We start from the raw sequence: 9,504 nt of genomic DNA on the forward strand, positions 1-9,504 counted from the left end.
TGATTGGTCTGTCAACCTTCTGTCATCAACTCTTCTGGATCAACGGTTCACATGGCTGTCTCCTCTTGGAGGCTCTTTTAACAGTTCCCTAAACCTTCTGAGTACTGAGGCATATTTTGGAAAGTTCAGTGTGTGTGTGTGTGTGTGTGTGTGTGTGTGTGTGTGTGTGTGTGTGTGTGTGTGTGTGTGTGTGTGTGACAACAGTTCTTATCTAGACTCAATGCCTGTATCATATTTGAGTTAGTGGGTCAAAAAACTGCATTATAACTACTCTCTCTGTAGACACTATAACATTACCTACCACCCAGAGACTGGTACACTACTCTCTCTGTAGACACTATAACATTACCTACCACCCAGAGACTGGTACACTACTCTCTCTGTAGACACTATAACATTACCTACCACCCAGAGACTGGTACACTACTCTCTGTAGACACTATAACATTACCTACCACCCAGAGACTGGTACACTACTCTCTCTGTAGACACTATAACATTACCTACCACCCAGAGACTGGTACACACTCTCTCTGTAGACACTATAACATTACCTACCACCCAGAGACTGGTACACTACTCTCTGTAGACACTATAACATTACCTACCACCCAGAGACTGGTACACTACTCTCTCTGTAGACACTATAACATTACACAGAGATACACTACTCTCTCTGTAGACACTATAACATTACCTACCACCCAGAGACTGGTACACTACTCTCTCTGTAGACACTATAACATTACCTACCACCCAGAGACTGGTACACTACTCTCTCTGTAGACACTATAACATTACCTACCACCCAGAGACACTCTCTCTGTAGACACTATAACATTACCTACCACCCAGAGACTGGTACACTACTCTCTCTGTAGACACTATAACATTACCTACCACCCAGAGACTGGTACACTACTCTCTCTGTAGACACTATAACATTACCTACCACCCAGAGACTGGTACACTACTCTCTCTGTAGACACTATAACATTACCTACCACCCAGAGACTGGTACACTACTCTCTCTGTAGACACTATAACATTACCTACCACCCAGAGACTGGTACACTACTCTCTCTGTAGACACTATAACATTACCTACCACCCAGAGACTGGTACACTACTCTCTCTGTAGACACTATAACATTACCTACCACCCAGAGACTGGTACACTACTCTCTGTAGACACTATAACATTACCTACCACCCAGAGACTGGTACACTACTCTCTCTGTAGACACTATAACATTACCTACCACCCAGAGACTGGTACACTACTCTCTCTGTAGACACTATAACATTACCTACCACCCAGAGACTGTAGACACTATAACACTACCACCCAGAGACTCTCTCTGTAGACACTATAACATTACCTACCACCCAGAGACTGGTACACTACTCTCTCTGTAGACACTATAACATTACCTACCACCCAGAGACTGGTACACTACTCTCTCTGTAGACACTATAACATTACCTACCACCCAGAGACTGGTACACTACTCTCTGTAGACACTATAACATTACCTACCACCCAGAGACTGGTACACTACTCTCTCTGTAGACACTATAACATTACCTACCACCCAGAGACTGGTACACTACTCTCTCTGTAGACACTATAACATTACCTACCACCCAGAGACTGGTACACTACTCTCTCTGTAGACACTATAACATTACCTACCACCCAGAGACTGGTACACTACTCTCTCTGTAGACACTATAACATTACCTACCACCCAGAGACTGGTACACTACTCTCTCTGTAGACACTATAACATTACCTACCACCCAGAGACTGGTACACTACTCTCTCTGTAGACACTATAACATTACCTACCACCCAGAGACTGGTACACTACTCTCTCTGTAGACACTATAACATTACCTACCACCCAGAGACTGGTACACTACTCTCTCTGTAGACACTATAACATTACCTACCACCCAGAGACTGGTACACTACTCTCTCTGTAGACACTATAACATTACCTACCACCCAGAGACTGGTACACTACTCTCTCTGTAGACACTATAACATTACCTACCACCCAGAGACTGGTACACTACTCTCTCTGTAGACACTATAACATTACCTACCACCCAGAGACTGGTACACTACTCTCTCTGTAGACACTATAACATTACCTACCACCCAGAGACTGGTACACTACTCTCTCTGTAGACACTATAACATTACCTACCACCCAGAGACTGGTACACTACTCTCTGTAGACACTATAACATTACCTACCACCCAGAGACTGGTACACTACTCTCTCTGTAGACACTATAACATTACCTACCACCCAGAGACTGGTACACTACTCTCTCTGTAGACACTATAACATTACCTACCACCCAGAGACTGGTACACTACTCTCTCTGTAGACACTATAACATTACCTACCACCCAGAGACTGGTACACACTCTCTCTGTAGACACTATAACATTACCTACCACCCAGAGACTGGTACACTACTCTCTCTGTAGACACTATAACATTACCTACCACCCAGAGACTGGTACACTACAGAGACTCTCTGTAGACACTATAACATTACCTACCACCCAGAGACTAACATTACCTACACTACTCTCTCTGTAGACACTATAACATTACCTACCACCCAGAGACTGGTACACTACTCTCTGTAGACACTATAACATTACCTACCACCCAGAGACTGGTACACTACTCTCTCTGTAGACACTATAACATTACCTACCACCCAGAGACCAGAGACTACCACCCAGAGACTGGTACACACTCTCTCTGTAGACACTATAACATTACCTACCACCCAGAGACTGGTACACTACTCTCTCTGTAGACACTATAACATTACCTACCACCCAGAGACTGGTACACTACTCTCTCTGTAGAGACACTATAACATTACCTAGACACACATTACCTACCACCCAGAGACTGGTACACTACTCTCTCTGTAGACACTATAACATTACCTACCACCCAGAGACTGGTACACTACTCTCTCTGTAGACACTATAACATTACCTACCACCCAGAGACTGGTACACTACTCTCTCTGTAGACACTATAACATTACCTACCACCCAGAGACTGGTACACTACTCTCTCTGTAGACACTATAACATTACCTACCACCCAGAGACTGGTACACTACTCTCTCTGTAGACACTATAACATTACCTACCACCCAGAGACTGGTACACTACTCTCTCTGTAGACACTATAACATTACCTACCACCCAGAGACTGGTACACTACTCTCTCTGTAGACACTATAACATTACCTACCACCCAGAGACTGGTACACTACTCTCTCTGTAGACACTATAACATTACCTACCACCCAGAGACTGGTACAGACTCTCTCTGTAGACACTATAACATTACCTACCACCCAGAGACTGGTACACTACTCTCTCTGTAGACACTATAACATTACCTACCACCCAGAGACTGGTACACTACTCTCTCTGTAGACACTATAACATTACCTACCACCCAGAGACTGGTACACTACTCTCTCTGTAGACACTATAACATTACCTACCACCCAGAGACTGGTACACTACTCTCTCTGTAGACACTATAACATTACCTACCACCCAGAGACTGGTACACTACTCTCTCTGTAGACACTATAACATTACCTACCACCCAGAGACTGGTACACTACTCTCTCTGTAGACACTATAACATTACCTACCACCCAGAGACTGGTACACTACTCTCTCTGTAGACACTATAACATTACCTACCACCCAGAGACTGGTACACTACTCTCTCTGTAGACACTATAACATTACCTACCACCCAGAGAGACTGGTACACTACTCTCTCTGTAGACACTATAACATTACCTACCACCCAGAGACTGGTACACTACTCTCTCTGTAGACACTATAACATTACCTACCACCCAGAGACTGGTACACTACTCTCTCTGTAGACACTATAACATTACCTACCACCCAGAGACTGGTACACTACTCTCTCTGTAGACACTATAACATTACCTACCACCCAGAGACTGGTACACTACTCTCTCTGTAGACACTATAACATTACCTACCACCCAGAGACTGGTACACTACTCTCTCTGTAGACACTATAACATTACCTACCACCCAGAGACTGGTACACTACTCTCTCTGTAGACACTATAACATTACCTACCACCCAGAGACTGGTACACTACTCTCTCTGTAGACACTATAACATTACCTACCACCCAGAGACTGGTACACTACTCTCTCTGTAGACACTATAACATTACCTACCACCCAGAGACTGGTACACTACTCTCTCTGTAGACACTATAACATTACCTACCACCCAGAGACTGGTACACTACTCTCTCTGTAGACACTATAACATTACCTACCACCCAGAGACTGGTACACTACTCTCTCTGTAGACACTATAACATTACCTACCACCCAGAGACTGGTACACTACTCTCTCTGTAGACACTATAACATTACCTACCACCCAGAGACTGGTACACTACTAACATTCTCTGTAGACACTATAACATTACCTACCACCCAGAGACTGGTACACTACTCTCTCTGTAGACACTATAACATTACCCCTACCACCCAGACACTAACATTACCTACCACCCAGAGACTACTCTCTCTGTAGACACTATAACATTACCTACCACCCAGAGACTGGTACACTACTCTCTCTGTAGACACTATAACATTACCTACCACCCAGAGACTGGTACACTACTCTCTCTGTAGACACTATAACATTACCTACCACCCAGAGACTGGTACACTACTCTCTCTGTAGACACTATAACATTACCTACCACCCAGAGACTGGTACACTACTCTCTCTGTAGACACTATAACATTACCTACCACCCAGAGACTGGTACACTACTCTCTCTGTAGACACTATAACATTACCTACCACCCAGAGACTGGTACACTACTCTCTCTGTAGACACTATAACATTACCTACCACCCAGAGACTGGTACACTACTCTCTCTGTAGACACTATAACATTACCTACCACCCAGAGACTGGTACACTACTCTCTCTGTAGACACTATAACATTACCTACCACCCAGAGACTGGTACACTACTCTCTCTGTAGACACTATAACATTACCTACCACCCAGAGACTGGTACACTACTCTCTCTGTAGACACTATAACATTACCTACCACCCAGAGACTGGTACACTACTCTCTCTGTAGACACTATAACATTACCTACCACCCAGAGACTGGTACACTACTCTCTCTGTAGACACTATAACATTACCTACCACCCAGAGACTGGACACTATAACATTACCTACCACCCAGAGACTGGTACACTCTCTCTGTAGACACTATAACATTACCTACCACCCAGAGACTGGTACACTACTCTCTCTGTAGACACTATAACATTACCTACCACCCAGAGACTGGTACACTACTCTCTCTAGTAGACACTACTCTCTCTAGACACTATAACATTACCTACCACCCAGAGACTGGTACACTACTCTCTCTGTAGACACTATAACATTACCTACCACCCAGAGACTGGTACACTACTCTCTCTGTAGACACTATAACATTACCTACCACCCAGAGACTGGTACACTACTCTCTCTGTAGACACTATAACATTACCTACCACCCAGAGACTGGTACACTACTCTCTCTGTAGACACTATAACATTACCTACCACCCAGAGACTGGTACACTACTACTCTCTCTGTAGACACTATAACATTACCTACCACCCAGAGACTGGTACACTACTCTCTCTGTAGACACTATAACATTACCTACCACCCAGAGACTGGTACACTACTCTCTCTGTAGACACTATAACATTACCTACCACCCAGAGACTGGTACACCAGAGACTGGTCTCTCTCTTAGACACTATAACATTACCTACCACCCAGAGACTGGTACACTACTCTCTCTGTAGACACTATAACATTACCTACCACCCAGAGACTGGTACACTACTCTCTCTGTAGACACTATAACATTACCTACCACCCAGAGACTGGTACACTACTCTCTCTGTAGACACTATAACATTACCTACCACCCAGAGACTGGTACACTACTCTCTCTGTAGACACTATAACATTACCTACCACCCAGAGACTGGTACACTACTCTCTCTGTAGACACTATAACATTACCTACCACCCAGAGACTGGTACACTACTCTCTCTGTAGACACTGTAACATTACCTACCACCCAAATACTGCTTAAAGCCACACATGAGACACTCAATATGCACACACACACACACACACTTCCACTCAGATGGTCTCTATGTTTCCTAGCAGAGGTGAGGCCAAATGCACTCTGACTTTAATGGACACCGGGACAGTGAGTCTGGTGTGTGTGTGTGTGTGTGTGTGTGTGTGTGTGTGTGTGTGTGTGTGTGTGTGTGTGTGTGTGTGTGTCGCCCATTGCTGTCTGCAGTAGGAGTGTTATAGTGTATGTGTATCTTGTGTCCAGTACATAAACTCAGTGTATCGTCAGCTTTACAGTAGTAAACCTTCCTGCTCTTCTGGTCTCTAAACTGGGTGGGTCGAGCCCTGAATGCTGATTGGCTGACAGCTGTGGTATATCAGACCGTATTGGTAACCAGTTTACCTCGGGGGTTTGTGGTATATGGCCAATGTAGCAGGGCTAAGGGCTGTATCCAGGCACTCTGCGTTGTGTTGTGTCTAAGAACAGCCCTTAGCCGTGGTATATTGACCATATGCCACACCCCCTCGGGCCTTATTAATTAATGACACTTCATCCACACTAGAGGTCAACTCAGGTTCATGATTTAATTCCGTTCACATCAACTCCACCGTCATGTGGAGAAGATCTAGCTCAAAGTCCTTTTATCTCTCAGCACAAACTGTGTGAATCACAGGCCCAGAACACTGTGAGTTACTTCACGCGGCGGAGGGATATCGACAGGGGCCCTATATTTACTGTGTGCCCCACTACCTATTAACGTGTCATGATACGGACATAAAGCTGAGTGATGCGTTTCTGGTGTGGACAACGTAGAGACCTTGGCCTGTATCCCAAATGGCCCCTGACCTCCTATTTAGTGCACTGCTTCTACAACAGTAGGGCATTAAATAGAAAACAAAGTGTGTCATTTGAGACGCCGGCCTGGACAGGGTGTTATTTAGGAGGTAGTGAAGATACTGCAAAGTGCTGTCCGACTCAGAAGTCTTCTGGTATCCATCTTGTTGTGGTACGTTTTTCCAGTCGTATACTGCAAGTCATTGGTATACACAGGCGAATGGTCAATGTTAAAGCCCCATGCAGTCTGTCATTTTCTTTTAAAATCCTCATTGTATCTCTAATATTTAATGAAAACAACTTCAACATGTATTTGTTATCATTTATTCCCCTCAGCCTCCCTTGGCCCTTGAAATGTTAGGAAACACATTTGAAGATATTTACATACAGCCCTGATTGGCTGATAGGATGGTCTAGACCCCACCCCTTACCTAGATGAACAGTCATTGGTCTATAGTCCCAGTCGGTATTAGATAGAACGTTGCGGGTCCAACCGCCTGTGAGGAAACAACATCCTGTGGTTACCTAGGTTACCCCATTGGCTCACTGCAAAAACTTGACCTTGAGAAAAGTCTCAAGATTACTGTTGTGTCGGATAGACTGCAGAAGGTTATGCACAGGGTGTGTGTTGAATAGACGGCAGAAGGTTATACACAGGGTGTGTGTTGGATAGACGGCAGAAGGTTCTGCACAGGGTGTGTGTTGGATAGACGGCAGAAGGTTCTGCACAGGGTGTGTGTTGGATAGACGGCAGAAGGTTCTGCACAGGGTGTGTGTTGGATAGACGGCAGAAGGTTATGCACAGGGTGTGTGTTGGATAGACGGCAGAAGGTTCTGCACAGGGTGTGTGTTGGCTAGACGGCAAAAGGTTATGCACAGGGTGTGTGTTGGATAGACGGCAGAAGGTGATGCACAGGGTGTGTGTTGGATAGACAGCAGAAGGTGATGCACAGGGTGTGTGTTGGATAGACGGCAGAAGGTGATGCACAGGGTGTGTGTTGGATAGACGGCAGAAGGTGATGCACAGGGTGTGTGTTGGATAGACGGCAGAAGGTGATGCACAGGGTGTGTGGGTTTAAATGATTAACATTATGGAATGTTAATTAACCGTCTCTTGGAGTTGCCATCCTGTACACTGTCGTGTCGCTTATTCAAGAGTGTCCCTTGCACACTCTTTTCTCTGTATATATCAATGATGTTGCTCTTGCTGCGGGCGATTCCCTGATCCACCTCTACGCAGACGACACCATTCTGTATACTTCTGGACCTTCCTTGGACACTGTGCTATTTAACCTCCAAACGAGCTTCAATGCCATACAACACTCCTTCTGTGGCCTCCAACTGCTCTTAAACCTTAGTAAAACCAAATGCATGCTTTTCAACCGTTCGCTGCCTGCACCCGCACGCCTGACCAGCATCACCACCCTGGATGGTTCCGACCTAGAATATGTGGACATCTATAAGTACCTAGGTGTCTGGCTAGACTGTAAACTCTCCTTCCAGACTCATATCAAACATCTCCAATCTAAAATCAAATCTAGAGTCGGCTTTCTATTTTGCAACAAAGCCTCCTTCACTCACGCCGCCAAACTTACCCTAGTAAAACTGACTATCCTACCGATCCTCGACTTCGGCGATGTCATCTACAAAATTGCTTCCAATACTCTACTCAATAAACTGGATGCAGTTTATCACAGTGCCATCCGTGTTGTTACTAAAGCACCTTATACCACCCACCACTGCGACTTGTATGCTCTAGTCGGCTGGTCCTCGCTACATATTCGTCGCCAGACCCACTGGCTCCAGGTCATCTACAAGTCCATGCTAGGTAAAGCTCCGCCTTATCTCAGTTCACTGGTCACGATGGCAACACCCACCCGTAGCATGCGCTCCAGCAGGTGTATCTCACTGATCATCCCTAAAGCCAACACCTCATTTGGCCGCCTTTCCTTCCAGTTCTCTGCTGCCTGTGACTGGAACGAATTGCAAAAATTGCTGAAGTTGGAGACTTTTATCTCCCTCACCAACTTTAAACATCTGCTATCTGAGCAGCTAACCGATCGCTGCAGCTGTACATAGTCCATCGGTAAATAGCCCACCCAATTTACCTACCTCATCCCCATACTGTTTTTATTTATTTACTTTTCTGCTCTTTTGCACACCAGTATCTCTACCTGCACATGACCATCTGATCATTTATCACTCCAGTGTTAATCTGCTAAATTGTAATTATTCGCCTACCTCCTCATGCCTTTTGCACACAATGTATATAGACTCCCCCTTTTTTTCTACTGTGTTATTGACTCGTTAATTGTTTACTCCATGTGTAACTCTGTGTTGTCTGTTCACACTGCTATGCTTTATCTTGGCCAGGTTGCAGTTGTAAATGAGAACTTGTTCTCAACTAGCCTACCTGGTTAAATA

Source organism: Oncorhynchus tshawytscha, unplaced genomic scaffold (genome assembly GCF_018296145.1).
Source record: "Oncorhynchus tshawytscha isolate Ot180627B unplaced genomic scaffold, Otsh_v2.0 Un_contig_3182_pilon_pilon, whole genome shotgun sequence".
Lineage (NCBI taxonomy): Eukaryota > Metazoa > Chordata > Actinopteri > Salmoniformes > Salmonidae > Oncorhynchus > Oncorhynchus tshawytscha.